Source organism: Mesoplodon densirostris, chromosome 18, assembly GCF_025265405.1.
Source record: "Mesoplodon densirostris isolate mMesDen1 chromosome 18, mMesDen1 primary haplotype, whole genome shotgun sequence".
Classification (NCBI taxonomy): Eukaryota; Metazoa; Chordata; class Mammalia; order Artiodactyla; family Ziphiidae; genus Mesoplodon; species Mesoplodon densirostris.
Window position 1 is genome coordinate 6,604,373 of NC_082678.1, and position 22,465 is coordinate 6,626,837.

At 39.2% G+C, this 22,465-nt stretch overlaps 1 protein-coding gene and 1 pseudogene across 2 annotated transcripts in view; one reads left to right on the forward strand and one right to left on the reverse strand.

The window, feature by feature from the left end:
• STAT5B (signal transducer and activator of transcription 5B) overlaps positions 1–22,465 on the reverse strand; it is a 64,134-nt gene that overhangs the window by 29,814 nt on the left and 11,855 nt on the right. The window lies entirely within an intron of this gene.
• Positions 1,276–2,275, forward strand: LOC132478925 (3-hydroxyisobutyrate dehydrogenase, mitochondrial-like; annotated as a pseudogene).

The window sequence follows — 22,465 nt, forward strand, 5'->3', positions numbered from 1 at the left end:
AAGTAGTGCTTTTCTTCATACACGTCGAAACTTCACGCGTGTCCTACACACATTACTAGGCAAAGCCTACACCTGGTAGCCGCTGACTCCCCGTCCCTTCCCACTAGTACTCATCCAGCCGCCCCACACATGCAGTGAACGCGCGTCTGTTCTCAGTACACGCTCTCTTCTGCTTATTTACGGGCACCTCCATCTTCAATGCGTGATGTTCTGACAAGGGAAGTGGTTTGTATCTCTGGTAAATCATCACAGGGGCTTCTTTAAAGACTGGGAAATGGATTCACAATCTTATTTTTAGCCAAAGATGAGAACTATTTGAGCTTTGTTAGTTGCATTCTTACTGTTCGTAAGCATCCCAAACAACCCAAAACAACTTTGGACTTTCTGAAAGCAGAAGGTATCTACATTGACCTCATGTATCTGGATATATCCTAGGAGTCCCAAATAAATCAGACCCTCAGGCATTGGAAAAAAAGGGTTTCAAAGTCTAATAGCTCATAATGTTACAGGCTTATTGAAAACCGCAGAAATGAGTACCTGTTAAATAAATGATATGAGTGAGTGAGAGTTAACGATCATTTTGTCCCAATAATAAATACCTTTGTATTAGACGCTTTCCCTTTTACAAGTAAAATATAAACCTTTGTTAAAAAAAAAAAAAAGAACTCACTCTCTCTGAAGACTTCTAGAATGTTGTGGCTAAAGTAATGCTATCGTTAACCTGTCAAGGAGGAAATGCAGAGGACAGGACAACAAGGTTCCCAAAGCATACCTGCCACCTGCAAGAATGAATTCTAGCTTGCGGTGGGAGTAGGGGGTTTCAAATGTGTACAGGGATTTGGTCTGCTGGATTCATGTATATAATTTAGAGCATTTTATAATTCCTATTCTCCATCCCATCACCACTGCCAGAGACTCTAAATTGGGGTTCAAGTTCTGGAGATAATGGCAAACTCACCTAAACAGAGCTTTACAAAATATTTAACCTCTTAAACCTCTCTGGGCCTCAGTTTCTTTATTTGTAAAATGGGAGTAATAATTCTTATGTCTCTCAGGGGGTTGCTATAAGAATGAGTTAACATGGGTAAATGCTTTAAATGGTGCCTGGCTCATAGTAAATGCTCAATCTTATTCTGACTTCTTAAAGAATATATATTTTTGGCGCATGCGGCCCCACGCTGCAGCCAATCCCGCCCGCCACACCACGCACCCTAGCAGTCAGTGGGTGAGCTGGGAGCCGTGGAGGTCACCGTGGGGAGGCGGGGCGGGGACAGCATGGCAGCCTCCTTACGGCTCGGTGGAGCCGCCTCCGGTACTGGAGCCGCCGGCAGCAACCGGCAGTGGCCAGCCTTGCAGCGGTGTGTTCTAGGTCAATGGCTTCTAAGACCCCAGCTGGATTCACTGGAGTAAGCAACATGGGGAATCCAATGGCAAAAGAGCTCATGAAACATGGCTATCCACTCATTATTTATGATGTGTTCCCTGATGCATGCAAAGAGTTTCTAGATGTGGGTGAACAGGTAGTGTCTTCCCCGGCAGATGTAGCTGAAAAAGCTGACAGAATTATTACAATGTTGCCCACCAGCATCAATGCAATAGAAGCTTACTCTGGAGCAAATGGAATTCTAAAAAAAGTGAAGAACGGCTCACTATAAATAGATTCCAGTACTATTGATCCTATGGTTTCGAAAGAATTGGCCCAAGAAGTTGAGAAAATGGGAGTTTTCATGGATGCCTCTGTTTCTGGTGGTGTGGGAGCTGCTCCGTCTGGGAACCTCACGTTTATGGTGGGAGGAGTCGAAGAAGAATTTGCTGCTGCCCAAGAGCTTTGGGGGTGCGTGGGCTCCCATGTGGTGCCTTGTGGAGCCGCCGGGACTGGGCAGGCTGCGAAGATCTGCAACAACTTGCTGTTAACTATTAGTATGATTGGAACTGCTGAAGCTATGAATCTGGGAATCAGGTAAGGGCCTGACCCAAACTCTTGGCTAAAATCCTAAATATGAGCTCAGGACGATGTTGGTCAAGTGACACCTATAATCCTGTACCTGGGGTGATGGATGGAGTTCCCTCAGCTAATAACTATCAGGGTGGATTCGGAACAACACTCATGGCTAAGGATCTGGGATTACCGCAAGACTCTGTTACCAGCGCGAAGAGCCCAATCCTTCTGGGCAGTCAGGCCCATCAGATCTACAGGATGATGCGTGCGAATGGCTACTCCAAAGGAGACTTCTCATCCGTGTTCCAGTTTCTATGAGAGGAGGACACGTTCTGAGTTTGCCCTTTGGCTGTGGACACTGTTGGGAACCAAACTCTATCTTGGAGCCTCTTATAGCTCACTCCACAAGTAAATGGGCTTAATCAAAGGTCACCTGTCTGCTTTGGTTTGTCCAGTTCACAATAAACCCGGGGATTTTTCACCCATTTTAAACTGCTTATTCTTTTTATCTATTTAGCAAACACATATTATCTGATTTTTTTTCTCTGCAAGCCACTGAGGGTCTCTGCTAGCTAGCTGACTGACCTTTTTCAAAAGTTTGATTCCTGAGCATTATCAGCTAAAACATTGCCTATTTCAATCAGGATATTATTTACTCCACTTTACAAATAAAACCAAAATATTTTTCCACAGGATAAAACCTCTCCTGGAGGAAAGAAAAGAAATCGGTGCGAGGAAAGGAGTTAGAGAAAGGGGAAGTATAGTGAATTACTCCCTGTGTCCCTCAGAAAGTTTGTCCTGTTAACCCAGTGGTGGTATTCTTGCATTCTGAGGTTACCGGTTTATTTTCCAGGACTTGATAAAGCAAGAGAACTCCCTGCTGCATGCTGTGTGATTTGGACTCTGTTACATTACCTTGGTGTGCCCCTCTTGTAACAGCTCCCAATACTCAGCAAACTTATTTTTTATATTTTTGCTTCCTTGTACATTCTTATTACATATTTTTTGACTTCAAAAGAATGACATCTTTAGAACTGTCTCAGAGCCTACAATGATATGTGCATTAGATAATTATTATATTATCCTAAATATAACCATATTATTTTGAATTCAAATAAATTTCTATGCTGATAAATATATATATATATATATATATATATATATTTTTTTTTTGGCCACACAGTGCAGCTTGTGGGATCTTAGTTTCCCAACCAGGGACTGAACGCCAGGCCCTCAGCAGTTAGAGTGCAGAGTTCTAACCACCAGACCACCAGGGAATTCCCTAACTTTTACAACCTTAAACTTACAAAGGTGGCTTCCTTCTCCCCACCTCCAATTTTTTTTTTTTTTTTTTGCGGTACGCAGGCCTCTCACTGTTGTGGCCTCTCCCGTTGCGGAGCACAGGCTCCGGACGCACAGGCTCAGCGGCCATGGCTCACGGGCCCAGCCACTCCGCGGCACGCGGGATCCTCCCAGACTGGGGCACGAACCCGTGTCCCCTGCATCGGCAGGCGGACCCTCAACCACTGCGCCACCAGGGAAGCCCTCCCCACCTCCAATTTTAACTCACTTCAATTAAGTACCTTCCCAAAGTCAGTCTTCCACAAGGAGCTCTTGCTTTCTTTCTCCTTAACCAATATCCTGCACATAAACTTTACCTTCCTGTTAAAAGCTGGTATTCCCACTTCTTCATCAATTTCACTGGCACCAGGACTCCCACAGGTGAGACCTGATGGAGGCTGGTGGAAAGGCACTGGGAAGACTGTTCCCTCACCTCTGAACGAGGGAATTAAGAATTGTGAAAGGTGGTGTAAGGAGAGCAAGGCTGCCATAAGTATACTAAACTCCAAAAAAACACATCCATTCTGATGTGCTCTTCTGGCAGCCAGGAGCTAAGCCTCTTCCTATTCTTTCCAAGGATGCACCTGACTCCAACTAATTGAAGTATGAATTATTAGCAACAAATATTTTGATTCATCTAATAAATTCCAGAAATAAGAATGAAAACTGATTTAAAATAACATTTATTAGTGTTAGTATCCACCATCCAGATTTATCATTTAATATCATTTACTGAACACTTGCTATATTATTTTATAACAATGAGTACTTTTATGAGTCTACCATTTAACCCTCACAAAAACCCTACGAGGTAGCCCTATTATTATTCCCACTTTATAGATGAGGAAATTGAGGCTCAGCAAATTAAACAGGATTGTAAAATGGTGTAACAATTTTGGAAAACCATCTGAAGGTTCTTCAAAAGGTTAAACATGGAGTTACTATATGACCCAACAGTTCCATGCCTAGGTATATGCTTAAGAGAATTGAAAATATATGTCCACAAAAACCTGTACACAAATGTGCGTAGCAGTATTATTCATAATAGCCAAAAGGTAGAAACAACCCAAATGTCCATCAACGGATGAATGGATAACATGGACATGAATGGAAAAATAAAATAGATTAAATGGAATATTATTTAGCCATAAAAAAGGCAGGAAGTACTGATACATGCTACAATATGGATAAACCTTGGAAACATGATGCTACGTGAAAGAAGCCAGATATAAAAGGCCACATATTGTAAATTCCATTTATAGGAGATTCCCAGAACAGGCATAGGCAAACCCACAGAAACAAAGCAGACAGGTGGCTGCCAAGGGCTAGGGGATGGGCAGTGACTTTTAATGGGGATGGGTTTCTTTTGGGGGTAAAATATTTGTCCCAGGTCCCACACTGCTGAGGGGTACCATCTGGGCTGGATCTGGGCACCCTGGCCCCAGTCTGTACTCTACACAGCACCATGCTGCCTTTGTCTTGAGGACTTGTGGTGGTCGTTTGTCATATTATGTTTTGTACCTTTCTGCATGTTTGTTATATGTCATAACTTAAAGAAAGAAAATGAATAAGAAATTAGAATCAGAAACCTAATATTGCGGGGCTCTGATTTGAGCAAAGGCTTGGGCTAGTTGGCAGATGAAACAGAAGATGTGTAAACAATGCTTCTGATCTGAAAAGAAATCTGATCTGGCAAGGAACCAGGATTCAAAACTGTTAATCGTATCAGCACCATTTAATGACTAAAGGACTTTGGATGGAACAAAAGAAGCAAGTTCTCTGGTTGTGTTTTCTGCTTTACTGTCAATACATCTCTTCAGTGGTGGTGATTACCTAGCAGGAGGAACTTGGAGGGACAGAAAAATATTAAATAGTAGCAATAAAGGATTCAGATTCTGCCCATTTTAAAACTGGCCTGACATCAAGTAAGGTTAGAGTAAAACTATCCCATCTAGAAGTAGGTCAACACTGGAACCATCTGCTCTTTAAAAAAAAATTTCTAAACACTACTTTATAAGCCATCAGGAAGGCAATTCTCTAATAAAATCAGATTATTCAACAGATGGGAAGCGAACAGAAAGAAGAAAAGTATTTGGCTCACAAAGAAACAAACAAGGAAAAATTTGCCAGGCGACATAGAGATGATAATATTCTGGGAAGACAATCAGTCATAAATCTTTACATCACAGCAAAATCATTACATATTACTTCGGGAAAAAGGAAGGGAGAGGGAGAGGGCGAGGGGGAAGGTCTCCCTCATGACATACTGGCTCGCAGCTTGAATGCGTGTGCATTATCATTATCTCTGTGTTGAAATCTATTAAGCAACTTGAACTACCCACTTGGGAAGAAGCTACATCCATAACATCCTTCAGAGAACAAAAAACATTTACTGTAGCCCACAAACAATGACCATCTGCATTACAGAAAAGTAAGAAATGATCTGAGGCTGCCATGTAGCCCCATGTCAGCCTCAGAATTTCAAATGAAAGGTTTTTATTTTTAAATTTTTTTATTTTTTAGGCCGTGCCTCGCGGCATGCAACATTAGTTCCTTGAACAGGGATCGAATCCGAGTCCCCTGCAGCGGACGCGTGGAGTCTTAACCACTGGACCGCCAGGGAAGTCCCTCTAATGAAGGTTTACATCTGTACCCATTTATACTGTTAAGACCAACTCATCTTAGACTGTGTCTCTTAAAAAGATCGAATCCCACAGTTCAGGAAATAGAAATTCCTCAGCTATTACAATATACTGAGTTTCTGTACCATTCAGATGAAAGATAATCCCTTCCCTTCTGTTCTGAAGTTTTGTTTAAAAGGCAATTTATTAATAAAGCTACACACGTTGCTATTATTTTCCTCATTAAGAGTTCACAGCTTCCCTCTTATCACTGAGAATTATAGTATTAAATTTCCACTTAGCAAAATTTGCTTTGAAGGGCACCTAGCACTAGGTCAACTCCTAGGAACAACAGTTGGACAGTATTAAACACAATAATGAGAAACTAGACATAACCGAAATGTCCAAAATAAGAGACTGGTTTAACTACAACATATTAATCTGATGGAATACTGTGCAATAATTAAATGAAATACAAAGGCTATGTTGAAATATAAGGCCATAGATATTTTCTAAAAGTTTAAATAAAGGAATATTAAATGAAAAGTGTACACAGTATGTATGCTAGAGGACACATACCAGAGAAAGGTCAGAGAGAACTATAAACAGCTGTTACATTTAGGTGAAGGAGTTTTAGTACAATTTTCTGTAACGTTTTTTGATTTATTAAATTTTGTTTAAAATGTAAAACCTGAAATATAAATTTAATAACCATGGGCAATTGGCACTGCTCACTATTCCACAGGAATAAAGCATAAAGGGACATGCAAAAGACATAGGAAGAAATATTTCCCATCATGACAGTATCCAGCTCATGGCACAAATTAGGTAGTCTTGATTTAAGTAGCGCATGAGATACTTATACATTTCTTAAAAAAGAAATGCAATTCGGGACTTCCCTGGTGGTCCAGCGGGCAAGACTCTGCGCTCCCAGTGCAGAGGGCCCGGGTTTGATCCCTGGTCGGGGAACTAGATCCCACATGCATGCCACAACTAAAGATCCTGCATGCCGCAACTAAACACCCGGCAACAAAGATCCTGCGCGCTGCAACTAAGACCTGGCGCAGCCAAAATAAATAAACAAACAAATAAAAGAAACTATAAATGTTTTTTAAAAAAGAAAGAAATGCAATTCTATCACCTTCAAGTACATAACAACATGTTTTCAAGTAGTGGTTCAAGACTATTAATAGCTAAGATTAATTTGTAATTTTGACATCTATTTATATTTTATTTAAATCCTTTACAATGTCTTGCACTCAATAACTGTTCATATTATTTTTTTGTTTAATAAATCCTTCTTTTAGAAGTAATATAAAAGTAAGTGGCACAAAAATATATTTTGAAGTATTTTTTTGAAGTCCAGAAGAAACAAAAAGGTGTTTATGTGGAGTACATAAAAAAGGATTAACAAAATTTTGTTAATTTTTGAACTTGAGTGATGAATCTATGGAAATTCATTATACACTATTCTTATTTTGTGAGTGTTTGAAAATGTTCATACCAAAAAGTTCAGAATACCAAAAATTAAAAAAGGATAAACTAGAACTTAGACTAGGTTGAAGATAGTGATCTCAGAGGGAGTAGACTTTGAATCTAGGAGGTTTTCTTGTGATTCCTGAAAAAAACAAGAAAAATAGAAAAGACAAAGAATATTTGAGAAAGTCATATTTCAAGGCAAGAAATAATACATACTTATTAGATTCATGTTTGGCTCTTTTTCATCTTTGACACGACTAAGCAACGGTCCCTGCAAATTTGTTCCGATAGTAAATAGAATGAAATACACAGAAAACCACTCCCAGCAGTGCAAGAATTCCTTTTTGTTTTTATTTTATTTATTTATTTATTTATTTTTAAGAATTCCTTTTTAAAAACTGTATTTCCCTTACCCCTAATGACACACCTGGACACAACTGGCCTAGATGAAGGCCCTTGATAGTTCAAGGGTAACAATTCAAGACCTCTAGAAGGATACAGTTACAAAATCGGCTCCCAGAAAGCCTTAGCCATCCGTTCTTAACTTTGCTCCTACTCAAAGGCCAACAGAACTGGGGGGAAATCTTCCTGTTTTGTTGATATCAACTTATTTTGTGCCAGAACTTATACCTAAAGCCAAAGCAAGGTTTGTACTCTCAGGAAGGTTGAACAAATCAGGCCAGGTTCCAAGAACAGAAAAGAAGCACTACAGGGCCACCTTGCTAAGGAAAGACTTTAGATAATTCTCCCAAGGTTACTCTCTACACATTTTATGTACATCAACGCTAACGCTCACCCAACAATCTTTACTATTAACAGTAAATCTAGGAAAGAGACCAATAATACACTGGAAAAGCATGTCTATAAACTGAACTCAAACTAAATGCAGAAGTATTTTGCCCCCTTTTCAGGTAGCTGTGTTCTCTGCATTCACCAATAATCATAATCAACTTCACTTTTGCTTACAGACACTTGAATATAAATCCTTTTGAAAAACAAAATAAAAAATGAACCTAAATATGTTTTGGTTAAAATAATGGAAGACTAAAATCTTTTCTTTTAAGAGAGAAATGGCTCATCAGCTAGTTCCTTTGCCTGCTCACTGGATGATATTCCAATTTGGAAGCCCAACTGTAGCTTTCTGAAGAAAATGCCAATGTGTGGCGTATAATACTCACTCTATCTAAGTAAAACAACTCCTGCAGAAAAGGTGGGTCCAACAATGGGTAGCAGGTGTGGTAAGAAGTTAATTCTAATTCTGAGATGAAATGACATTTAAATAAGAGCTCATGTCTTGGAAAATAAAAATGTTTGGCCTCTCAGGAAAAAAAAGGTGATCTAGTAAAAGAAGTACTGATATTAGGACATTCAACATTAAGATTAATTAAAATTGCACACAAAGTAATTGTCCATAGCATTAACACTGGGACTTGGCAAGAAAACACAATTAGTTTTGCTAAAACAAACTACTTTTTCTGGAAACAGATACTCTCTCGCTATCTATCTACTGGGATATCTACACACAACTTAGCTCCGTGAACTTGAGTACATGTTCCTACAACACACTGCACTGAAAGACTCCCACCTCTTAACTAACAGCTTATGCCCCAAGACACCAGCCAGGATAACGACAGAACCCTTCTGTGTATACGTTCTTTCACAGGCTGCACTGTTACAGGAAGAAGCAAAGAGCAGCGATTTCCTTCCAAAAGGTCAGCTGCCACAGACAGACCAAACAGAAAGCAGTTAATTCTTGCCAACTTCCCCTCCTGCTTCTGTAGCTAGAACGCAATAGCATTTGGTTTCCAGTAAAGCTCCAAAGAAAAACAAAGCAAATGTGAGACCCAGAACCTATGTAATGTAGTGTCTCACTTGACTAAATTAAAGACAATAAGATCACATGGAGCTACACTCTTTAAACAGCAGTGGAACTCTTAAGAACTACCGGATTTAATGTGGACTTAAACATGAGGAAAAGGACAGGATTGGAACCATCCTAGACTTTATACTACTGCTCCAGAAGTCTCCACCTAAAAATAAAGTGGCATTTTGGCTATAATAAATAAGGCAACATATAAGGTCCCTAGTTGACTGATCTAAAAATAAATCTTTAGCTTTCTTCTTCTCAAACTAAAGTCAAATCACCTGTCCAACATGCTAAGGCACTGGTCAGGTTCAATGCTGACAATCAGTAAAAGCACATATACAAGGGATATATATTTTCTTAGATTAGACATGGTTTAAAGACTGTACGACTAATAACAAAAAGGGCAAGAAGACAGAAAATATGATTTTAAATCTTCTTTAGGTAGTAACCCTGAATAGTTGTGGAACAATACTGAAGACCCCTAACCCCCAAAGAAACAACACCGCATTCTCACGTAGACTTCTTTAAATTAAGTGAGCATCTATGCATTTAATCTTCCCAGAGGCAACAAAATCAGATCTTTTGAGTTTAAAAGTGGAGAGGGAAGGAAAAACAAAAACTTTGTGTTTCCTCAACCAGATCGGTTCCTGGCTTAGCTGTCTACGTGCAACTTACAAGAAAATGTGATGGGTCCTTCAGAAGGGCTCCTACAAGCATGTCATAGGGCTCTATGTGGTTTCTAACTCGTTAGTTTCAGGTTGTGGTGGCAACAGAGACACAAGGCTTTTTGTGAGACAAAGTCTTGTAAAGATTCTAGGCTTTGATGATGGAGGGTATGTAACCCCACTCTGAGAATGCCTCCTTTGAAATGAAGACAGTTTGGGTTTCAAGGAAAAACTTATTAGTTTGTTATATATGCTAAATTAACTACTGCTACCCACACCAGAAACTGTTTCATGTTGGAAACAAAACAAACTATTAAATTTCTAAGCCTTTCCTATACTTAATCACCAAATGTTAAATAACACCAAAGGAATTAGCATGGGAAAGGAGAAAAAGGGAGTACTAGCAGCAGTAGTAATAGTAACAATAGTAACAGTAGTCACAATAAACATTTAAGGAACTCTTTTTTTTTTTTTTTTTTTTTTGCGGTACGCGGGCCTCTCACTGCTGTGGTCTCTCCCGTTGTGGAGCACAGGCTCTGGACACGCAGGCTCAGCGGCCATGGCTCACGGGCCCAGCCGCTCCACGGCACGTGGGATCTTCCCGGACCGGGGCACGAACCCGTGTACCCTGCATCGGCAGGCGGACTCTCAACCACTGCGCCACCAGGGAAGCCCAAGGAAGTCTTACTACGCCATGGACTGTTGCCTGCATGTTCTATGTGCCTTCATTTAATCCTCATGACAACGCTATGAGGCCGTAGGATTGTTATCCCCAGTCTGTATAAGAGGAAGCAGGCTTAAGAGTCAGAAAATTTGCCCAAAGTCCTGTGGCAAGTAAGTGAAGGAGCTGGGATTAGCACCAGGCTGCCCATTTCCAGCACTCATACTCTCAACCCCCGTGCTTTATTTATTAAAAGCCTCACCTAACCAAATGAGTTTTTCCTGACCATGAGACCTGTGGTTTTAAGACTGCTTTATAATAAAAGCTACAAAGTAAATTAACAAAGTGCAACTCACACATACCAAAAATTATTTGACAATCCAAAAATGTTTTAAATGGGACACCCTTCCCTAAAGGTCAGAGAACATCAAGATGACAAACCTTCAAACACAACCAAAGGAAGCCATATTAGGGGTTTGGTGATTCACCTTCACTCTTCTCCATCCATCAGAAATCAGCTAAAAGCTTTAGATTATAAAAGGGAGTGGGAGGAGAAAAACGAGAATCATTCTGGGGGTGGGTGATTTTCCAGTGAGGCCCAAACCTAGATCCTGACCACTTGTGTTCAGAACTAACACTGTGACACTTCCTATGAGAAGGGAGTGGTTACGTTTGTTGTATTTGTTCCCAAATTCCTTACTGGGTTTCCATCAGATACATTATTATCTATCACCAATATTTATCAGAGATCATTCTAAACTCAGGTTTTCTGCTGGCAGAAAACATTTCTCATTAAAGGGACAATATCACTAATACAAATGTGAAAACAACTTGTGAACTATTCTAGTGGGTAAGATAGGATAGTAAAAGATACTGAAGTCAGTTATCTTGATAACTGTTCACATGATACCAATAACTAAACATCAAGTTACCTGATGCTGATGTGATTATGAAGTTAGAGAGAAGATGTAAATGATAAATTCCTGTGATAATTGACTAACACTAATATGACAAATGTAGAAATAACTACATTACTGTGCACAGTGCCCATTAAATATTAGTTGACTGTTAGGAGATCATTTGGGTTTACCAAGCCATGCCACTGAGAGGTACTCTGATGGGGAAGACGACGTCTGAATTTAAGTGTTGTCCAATATGTCATGGGGAAATCTGAGGCAGGGACACCTGGCAATTCCGTGCTCCTATGAAAGGTGCCTCATACAATCTTTAAAACATTTAGCTAAAAAAATCCATCAACACAATACCTGTATCCTATGTCTTTTATCATCTTGATCATCCAATTTTTAAAAAGATGGAATTCTTTACCTCTCTAGAATTAGAATTTATCCTCCGTTCTGGGCATAAGAACCAAAGCATTTCTGATTTAGCTGTTGCTCAACTACTAGACTGGAAGTTGTACCAGGGAAGGAACGACGTCTCATTCATTTTGATTTCCTCAGCATAGGTACACGGTAGCTAGTCAATAACTGTGTGTTAAATATAATTTTGGTAGACCTCCATGTTACAAAAAGAACCTAAATTGGGGGAAATGAATGGTAGGTCAGTTATTTCCTTCAAGATGTTATTTTTAACACTGCGGAGGTCATTAACTTGAATCTTATTACAGGAGTAATGGTACTGAATCACACTTTATAGAAACTGTGACGGAGGTTTTGACTCATCATTGGTGCTAATCAAGGTAAATACAAACTGCAAGCTGTACCGCTCCATAAACATCGTGACAAGTTTGTAAAACAGAGCTGACACCTCCTTGCAGCAATTTCAAAGAGGAGAATTACATGACATGTGATGATGCTGATATGAGCTGAAATTCCAAAGAAAGCAACTTCTTTATGCAAACTAAACTGTTTCTTTCCCTTAATTATGTCTCAAGAAAGAAGTTGAGTATAAACGGGAAGCACAACGTATACCAACGATTCACTCCTCCGGTTACCATGCATACTACCAAATACAATCCAGAGTGATTTACTATTGTGCCAAAACTAGACGATGAGTTCCTACATCCAGAATGTTGATTAACGTTAGAAGGATGACTCAGGACTAATTGCATCGGTCTGATAGACATTGAACCTATGTTTTATCTCCTGAGAGTTCTTCAACTACAGGACCAAATGCCAACTCAGGAAGACATTTCAGCATATATAACCACCTTTGACTACAGACTATTTTTTAATTCAAGATGTATTTCCATGTAGCAAAGTAAATTTAGCAAATGAAAATATAGCCTTGAATTGCTATGGATGGCCCCTACCCCTGCCAAAAATGACAAGCTGCTCACTCGAAAGCTGTCACTAATTAGCAGCTGCTGCTGTAAAGAAAATCAAAGTAAGTGCCAATAAAAGCATATGGAACTGAAAGAGGACCCTATGGCAAGGAATGGGAAATGCAAGAATCTATCTGTGACTGGTAAGCTTTATAAATACCGGTGATCTAAATCTGGGAGAAGTGGGGCAAGGCAGTAATGGCAATCTATGTCCATTCATATTTAAGCAGGAAGGACTGGAAGATTCTCCTAATGTTCTGAAATTCAGAAATCCCAGGGTCCTGAGGTTACTTGAATTCCATCACAACCATTTCCACCTCTCCAACAGGAGCCAATCTTGGCTTTGGATAATTTTTCATTGTCAATACTTCTGTCTCAAAAGACAACCCTCAGAATGGGAGAAAATATTTGTAAACAAAGCAACGGACAAAAGATTAATCTCCAAAATATACAAGCAGCTCATGCAGCTCAATATCAAAAAAACAAACAACCCAATCCAAAAATGGGTAGAAGACCTAAATAGACATTTCTCCAAAAAAGATATACAGATTGCCAACAAACACATGAAAGGATGCTCAACACCACCAATCATTAGAGAAATGCGAATCAAAACTACAATGAGGTATCACCTCACACCAGTCAGAATGGCCATCATCAAAAAATCTATAAACAATAAATGCTGAAGAGGGTGTGGAGAAAAGGGAACCCTCTTGCACTGTTGGTGGGAATGTAAATTGATACAGCCACTATAGAGAACAGTATGGAGGTTCCTTAAAAAACTAAAAATAGAACTACCATACGACCCAGCAATCTCACTACTGGGCACATACCCTGAGAAAACCATGATTCAAGAAGAGTCATGTACCACGATATTCATTGCAGCACTATTTACAATAGCCAGGACAGGGAAGCAACCTAAGTGTCCCTCGACAGATGAATGGATAAAGAAGATGTGGCACATATATACAATGGAATATTGCTCAGCCATAAAAAGAAACGAAATTGAGTTATTTGTAGTGAGGTGGATGGACCTAGACTCTGTCATACAGAATGAAGTAAGTCAGAAAGAGAAAGACAAATACCGTATGCTAATACATATATATGGAATCTAAAAAAAAAAAAATGGTTCTGATGAACCTAGGGGCAGGACAGGAATAAAGACACAGACGTAGAGAATGGACTTGAAGACACGGGGAGGGGGAAAGGTAAGCTGGGACGAAGTGAGAGAGTAACATTGACATAGATACACTACCAAATATAAAATAGATAGCTAGTGGGAAGCAGCTGCATACCACAGGGAGATCAGCTCGGTGCTTTGCGACCACCTAAAAGGGTGGGATAAGGAGGGTGGGAGGGAGACGCAAGAGGGAGGGGATATGGGGATATACGTGTGCATATAGCTGATTCATTCTGTTATACAGCAGAAACTAACACAACATTGTAAAGCAATTATACTCCAATAAAGATGTTTAAAAAATTTACAAAAAAAAAAACCCAAAAAACTTCTGTCTCTGGCATACTAACACCTGCATTTATAGACATCATAAAAACTGAATTTAAAAAGTACCTTTCGTGGGGCTTCCCTGGTGGCGCAGTGGTTGAGAGTCCGTCTGCTGATACAGGGGACACGGGTTCGTGCCCCGGTCCGGGAAGATCCCACATATACCGCGGAGCGGCTGGGCCCGTGAGCCATGGCCGCTGAGCCTGCGCGTCCGGAGCCTGTGCTCCACAACGGGAGAGGCCACAGCAGTGAGAGGCCCGCGTACCGCAAAAAAAAAAAAAAAAAAAAAAAAAAAAGTACCTTTCGTATTCTCATGGCCTTGGCTCAAAGTCTTATGATTCTGAATCTAATTGTTGACCCTCCATTTTACAGGTTGAGAAATGGAATCAGGGAAGGCAGAAATGATCTGCCCAGTGCAAATGAGCAGGGGATACCGTGGGAGAACCAACCCTATGTTCAATGTTTTGTTTGAGAGGCTCTAAAATAGTCCATGGATTACGATTCTGCTTGAAATTTCAATTGCACAAATTACTTTTTTGAGAGTCCCAGGAGGACTCTCAACCACTGCGCCACCAGGGAAGCCCTGCACAGGTTACTTTTTAAATCATCCTTCAAGGTGCTCCCTCTCTCTTCCTCTTTGCTTCTTTTTTTTTTTTTTTTTGGCTGTGTTGGGTCTTTGTTTCTGCGCGAGGGCTTTCTCTTGTTGCGGCAAGCGGGGGGTCACTCCTCACCGCGGTGCACGGGCCTCTCGTTGCGGAGCACAGGCTCCAGACGCGCAGGCCCAGCAGTTGTGGCGCACAGGCCCAGCCGCTCCGCGGCATGTGGGATCCTCCCAGACCAGGGCTCGAACCCGTGTCCCCTGCACTGGCAGGCAGACCCTCAAACACTGCGCCACCAGGGAAGCCCCCTCTTTGCTTCTTTACCAATTAGATCTCCCAGCATATTTCTTTTTCCTCAACAAGTTAGTTTCCATCTTTTAATAAAGATTTAGTTCTCTTACTCTCTTTTTCCCCGTCCCTCCAAGTAGACTGATAGAGAGCTACAACTATTTTACTTATATTTGGACCCTAGGTTCAGGTTGTCTCTGTAGCAACTACTCAGGAAAATGAGAATGAAAAAGAAAGAAAAAAAGAAAGGAAGAAGGAGATGGAAGGAGGGATGACAGACTAGAAGGGAAGGAAAGGGATGGAGAGAGGGAGGGAGGAAGATATAATGAGAATAGAAAAAGAGAGAAAAGAAATGAGTAGGAGCATGTAATTTCCTAATGAAGCTGCAATCAAAACCTTTCACGTAGCTATTGTCCTTGTGTAGAGTTTGTCTTCATGCCTGTATAAACAATTACAACAATGTACCAGTAATTTTCCAGTTCATAATCAGGCTATAAGAAGGAGAACAATTTGCTTTATGAAACATGGAGAAAGATTAATCTCTGATATTATTGTCAGTGCAGGTTTATCAGCAAGACTTGGAGGAGATAAGCCTACAGACATACAGATTAGGAATCACATTTTCAAAGCTTTAATAACCCCCTAGTGGCATGCAACAAGCTGCTGGATTAACTTGTCTTTGGACACTTACTGTGTATGAATCACTTGCTAGATGTAGGTACAAAAGGAAAAACTAAAAAAAATGGGGGAAAGAAAAATTGCCAAGTCTCCAAGCAAAGGGGTCATATTAAAAAAAAAAAAAAAAAAAGGGGCTTCCCTGGTGGCGCAGCAGTTGAGAGTCCGTCTGCTGCAGAGCAGCCAGCTGGGCCTGTGCGCCACAGCTACTGAGCCTGTGCTCCGGAGACGTGAGCCACAACTCCTGAAGCCTGGGCGCCTAGAGTTGCAACAGGAGAGGCCACTGCAATGAGAGGCCCGCGACCGCAACGAGGAGTGGTCCCTGCTCACCGTAACTAGAGAAAGCCCGAGCGCAGCAACAAAGACCCAACGCAGCCAAAGATAAACAAATAAAATAAATAATAAAATTTTTTTTAAAAAGAATAAGCCAGAAACAAAGGGCCAAATATTATATGATTCCACTTATATGAAGTACCTAGAGTAGTCAAACTTATAGAGAGAGAAAGTAGAATGGTGGTAACCAGAGTCTGGGGGAGAGTGGGGATGGGGAGTTATTGTTTAACAGGTACCATTTCGATGTGGGATGACATTAAGTAATGTCACTGAACTGTACACTTTAAAATGGTTAAAATGGTAACACAAACACAATTTTTTTTAATGGGGAAAAAAAGCCAGTTCCTGCCTAGTAAACTCAAATTTCTTCCATCCTTAACTTCAAAATCCAAAGGAAACAAAGAGAGTTGGTTTTCCCCTCTCTTTTCTTTCTTCCACAGTAAAAGGTAGACTTTCAGCCCTACTGAGGGTTGAAGTGGTCTCTGGAGACACCCTCTATGTTAAGATTAAAGGGGAACAGATGGAATTAAGGTACCTTCAACATCAGCCAATCTTTATTATCAGAGATGAGGATCTTCTGCCATAAACAAAAGTAAGTGCATCGACCCACTCATAGAAACAATACGTATTTATTTAACAAATACTTGTTGAGGACCTGTTATATGCCAGGTTCTGTTCTAACTCCTGAGGATATAGCAGTGAACAAAACAGATATGCCTTTTATGGAACTTGGATGCTAGTACCTGATATGAAATACTTGAAAGTTTAAATAAATACAGACTATGCTATACTTTCTATTTTTGCTTTTAATTTTCTTTTCCTGTTGGGGGAGAAGGACACCATACCTGACTAACATAGAATCTTACAAGTGAACAGCAAAGTCTGTGCATTCAAACCAATATTTGGAAAAAAGTTTTAAGAGCATCTCAACAAAATCAGACTAACAAGGGTGATGACTGGCTTTTGTGAAAGGCTTGGCAATGTGAAAGCAATTTCTGATAAAGCCAGGACATCTGTTCATCCCTGATGGAAGTCGATCATCTTTATGGAGCTATAGTACGTGCAAAACAATGCGGGTCTAATCAAGGATTCCACCGTTAAGGTCATTTCAGTGCGGTATTAGCCCAGCTTTTTCCCAGGAGACATAATTTTATATAGAGGATAACTTTCATGCTTGTCACAATCAAATCAAATCATTTATCTCTCAGAGATGATTTGCAGATTCAATTTCCACAAGGTACTAAAAATATAGAGGATAGAGTTTAAAATTTATAATAGGACTCAGGTTTCTCCCCACCATTGCATAGCAGCACAAGGTGGCAGATGGCTTGCAAATGTTTAGTTTCTTCTTTTTTCAATGGAATAAACTATATGCCAAATTCTACTAAAATAAATACCATCACAGTGAAAACCTAGGTATAACAAAAATATTTTGAAATACTTGACTGTTACTCAACTCAACACAACAATCTTTTGTTTAATGTAATGAATACAATGAATTTTAAAACAAAAGAGTCAGATTTTCCCTTGGAGCACAACAGTTTTTATATACGCTCTTAAATTTTCACCTTTAAGGAAATATTTTAAATATTCTAAAATAGGCTGTCATATTATATTTGAGAAAAAAGGAACTTTTCCTTTATGGAAATAATTCTCAATTTTATTGAGGAGTAATTTACAATCAGTAAACTATACCAGGATGTGTTAAGTTACAATTAACCTACTTTGGACACCATATTAAAATAAAGGGGCTCCTAAAGGCTACCTGGGAGTAAAAGCTACTAAGTGCTTTATTTAACATTAAAAAGCCAACTGCATTTGGCTTAGATGTCTGCCAATATTCAAAGCAGCGCAGAAGTTCTATCCATTTCTTCAAAGGTTCCTTCTAGAACCAGGGATCTAAAAAGACATTTAAGATAAACTAAGTAGTTTATGGTGGTCTAATGGTTAAGACTCTGCGCTCCCAATGCAGGGGGCCCAGGTTCGATCCCTGGTCAGGGAACTAGATCCCACATGCTGCAACTAAAGGAGCCCGCATGCCGCAACTAAAAATATCATGCATGCAGCAACGAAGATCTTGTATGACGCAACTAAGACCCAGCACAGCCAAATAAATAAATTTTTTTAAAAAGATAAACTAAGTAGGAAGGCCTGACGATCAGAGGGTTGAGTTGGCCTTCTGAAGCTGTTGTTTCAGTCTTCCACATAAAGGTGGAGTTACCATCGCCCCACGATGATAACTAAATATTACTCCCCTCCATAAAGTATCTCCTAAGATTAAACTAACATTAGGGGGGAAATCTCTTTTGAAAGGAAACATTTCATCTGTAACTAGATCTCAAATTTCAAGCATCAACTTTATGTACAACATGAAAATGAATAGTAGCTAAGACCAAAAGACGAATATGATTCTTTTTCAGGCAAACTCAGCTTCAAAAACAACATACACCACCACCCCCAAAAAAACCCAAAGTAACAAAAAACTCTGCCTAAAAGCGATTTTGATAGTTCAGTTATACCTAAAACACTATGGGTTGTTTTAGTTCCAGAGGTGTAAGCAAGGTCGTATAGGTGACAAGAGACAATTTAGGCTGATGCATCAAAGTTCAACACTCAGACGCCTGCACCTTCTGTAATAAAACAACAGGCAACTGCCAACCTCTTCCCAGCACCTTCTTCCTGGTCACCTTACAAATGGAATCATAATCCAAAATGCATTTGCATATTTGTTGTTTGGGACACACAACATTGTCCCACAGAAACAAAGTTATAAAGAGATGAAAAATTCCTACATCAGCCCCCAAATCCCAGTTGATCTACAATCCTACAAAACCTAATTACCCTTTATAATTTTGTTTCTGAAGGAAAAGAAGTTAGAATGTCTAGTCAGGGATACCATTAGTAACAAAGTAATCCCTCTAGTCCTGCCCATCCCAGCCCCTACAAAGCACTAACAGCTCTTCTACGTCCAACAAAAGAAAGGGCCTCCAAGGATGTGGATAATGCTTCAACCAGCCTCAGTGCAGCAGTTTCCAAAAAAAAGAGGAGTCTGTGTACATCTGTGTGCATTTTGGGATTGGGGTCTGGTGGGAAGCTTTAGGGGTATCATCTTCTTTCAGGTAAGAAAAGCTTCTGATCTCTTGTAGAGCAGTTCCCAGAGGGCAAGAGATCCTACCTGTATTTGAGCTATATGTAAACTAGATGTTAAAAGTAGGAGACAGCCTGTATTTTATTTTACTTCTTTAGAAGCCCTGTAACTGCACTGTCCAATAGGATAGCTATAAGCCACATGTGCTATTACTGGGCACTTGAAATGTGGCTAGTGTGACTAAATTTTTATTTCATTTTAATCAACTTAAATGTAAACTTAAAATTGATGCTCAATTTGGTTATTGAAAAACTTTCAAGTACGTTTGGAACAACCTGGGTATGTGAATCTACTTTATCAACTAAAAGTATTATGAAAACTGAACACTTCATGTATTTCTGGTAACAATTTTGCATCTAAATTGATATGCTGTGTGTGTAAAACACACACCAGATTTTGAAGACTCAGTAGCAAAAAAGGAATGTAAAATATTTCCTAAGATTATATATTGATTACATGTTGAAATGGTAATATTTTGGATATACTGGGTTAAAGAAAATATATTATTAAAATTGATTTCACCTGTTTCTTTTTACTTTTTTTAAAGGTTACTTCTAGAAAATTACATTTATATTTATACTGGACAAGCTGCTTGTCTATAACATAAATATTTCACATATTCCTATATAACTCTTATAGTCTTCTAGTTCATATGTGTCTTATCTGTAACAATTATAACTTTCCTTCTATGCTTTGCTTAGAAGAAAAAAATATTGAAAGCAATTCTAAGCTTTTAAATTAAAAAACTTAAAATATATAGTTTTACTACACTTACTGAAATGTCAGAATGAAATTACACTATTTGAGATGAAAGCGTACAGCTTATTGTTTTTAAAAATTACTATTCTGTTACATAATCTCTATAGAAAGATATGTTTAAGAAGACTAAATCTAGTGATTCTTTTTTTTTTTTTTTGCGGTATGCGGGCCTCTCACTGTTGTGGCCTCTCCCGTTGCGGAGCGCAGGCTCCGGACGCGCAGGCTCAGCGGCCATGGCTCACGGGCCCAGCCGCTCCGCGGCATGTGGGATCTTCCCGGACCGGGGCACGAACCCGTGTCCCCTGCATCGGCAGGCAGACTCTCAACCACTGCGCCACCAGGGAAGCCCTCTAGTGATTCTTTAATGTAACTACCGGTGATTATCCACCATCTGTTCAAAGAATGTGAAATTCATTTTGAGTCATATTAAGATCCTATCCCAGTGCGTATTTCAAAGGAAGTCCATGTGAATTCTCACCTCTCTGATTTATTCTCTGAAAAAATTTTAGTGATCCAAATAAACAATGTGGTATATTCAGAGCCATGCTGATCTATGGAAAAGGACAGACAAGAAGCAGATCTGAACATATATGAGGACTTAGAATACATTAAGATGGACTTTCCTATCAATGGGGAAAAGAGGGAGCTGGTGGGAAGTGGTGGATTTGTTGGGGATAACTGGCCAGACACTTGAAATTGATTTAGGTTGAAACTGTTAATACCTGTGAAACAGTTAGCTCAGTGCTGGCACACAGTGAGTGATCAATAAATAATATTGTTATTTTCAGGAAAACTAATAAAGCTACATTCCCACCTCACTTCTTACACAGTAACAGATTCTAGATGGATTGAGAGACAATGAAAAAAAAATTAGAACCATAAAATATTCTCAAAGAAAATACAAATGAAAATTTTATAATCTTTGGTGGGTATGATTTTTGTAAGTATGTCTTAATAGCCAGATCAGAGAAAAAAAGATTATTAAATTAGATTACATAAGAATTTAACATTTTTGTACTGCAAAACAATAGTATACTAAGTTGCAAGTCAAAAAAAGAAAAAAAATGGAGAATATTACTTGTAATATGTAAGACAGAAAGATCTCTGAGGAAAACTCAAGCATATGTAATAAAAAAACAGGCCAATTATATAAAGAGGCAAATCACAAAGAGGAAACAAAATGGCCAGCAAACTTGTGAAGCACTGCTAGAAATCAAAGAAACACAAACAAATATGAGAGACTAGCAAAGATAGAAAGGTTGTCAACACTTAGTAATGGCAGATGTGGGAAAATGGCCATTCCCTTCATGCACTAGTTATTGGTGGGCATGTAGACTGGGATAGTCTTTTTGGAGGGCAGTTTGGCACTATCTATGCAACTGACTCAGCAACTCCACTTCTACAACTTAATATTAAGGAGATGGTCTGGTAAATGTGAAAAAAATCCACTCAGCCTAAGGATCTGTACTACCGTGCTATTTACAGAAGTGAAAAACTGGAAACAACTATCAATTATTAATGGATTAACTAAACTACAGTAGGGTTATACAATGGAATACACACCTTAAGAATGTTGAAGTAAATTGGTATTTATTAGTTCCCTGGGGAAACAAGCCCCTTCTGAGTCCCCAGATAACAAAATAAGAGGTTTGTTTTAACAGTACATTTGGATTATTTGTTATATCTTCTCCATACTCCCTCATCTCCATTATCTGTGTTAACAGAGAGATGGTTGTTCACAGTAGAGGTTTGTAACCTGAGTCCATGAACCTCTTGAAATGTATGCAGATTTTTATGTGTATGCATATTTTACTGGGAAGAGAGTCAATGGTTTAATTAGTGCCTCAAAAGGTCTCTTAGTCCACAAATGGTTAAGAACCACTGGTGTATATAATTTAATGGGTCAAGTTGTTGTCTAACTGCCTTAAAAAGCGCATTAGCTCACTAGTCAGTAAATATTTACTTAGTATTTACTAAGTCTTACCTTGATTGGTAGCCCAATTACCGTAAAATTTTGGAATAAATTTCTTTACTCACTTTGGAAGTATTTTTAAACGACACACACACACACACACACAGGCTCAAAATCCCCAAAAGCCCTCTAGCAGCTAAGAAACAAAAAGCTTCAAACAAAATTATAATGTTAACTTTTAAGAGAAGTAATCATTTTTTACAGTTATTTGAATCTTACATACATTTGAGCTCCTTTACTGAGATAATTTTAAGATTTATAGACTTAGAAAAAGACTTACCTTTGTGAGGACAGCAAAGTTCTCAAAATCAAATAAAAGCTAGATAGAACACT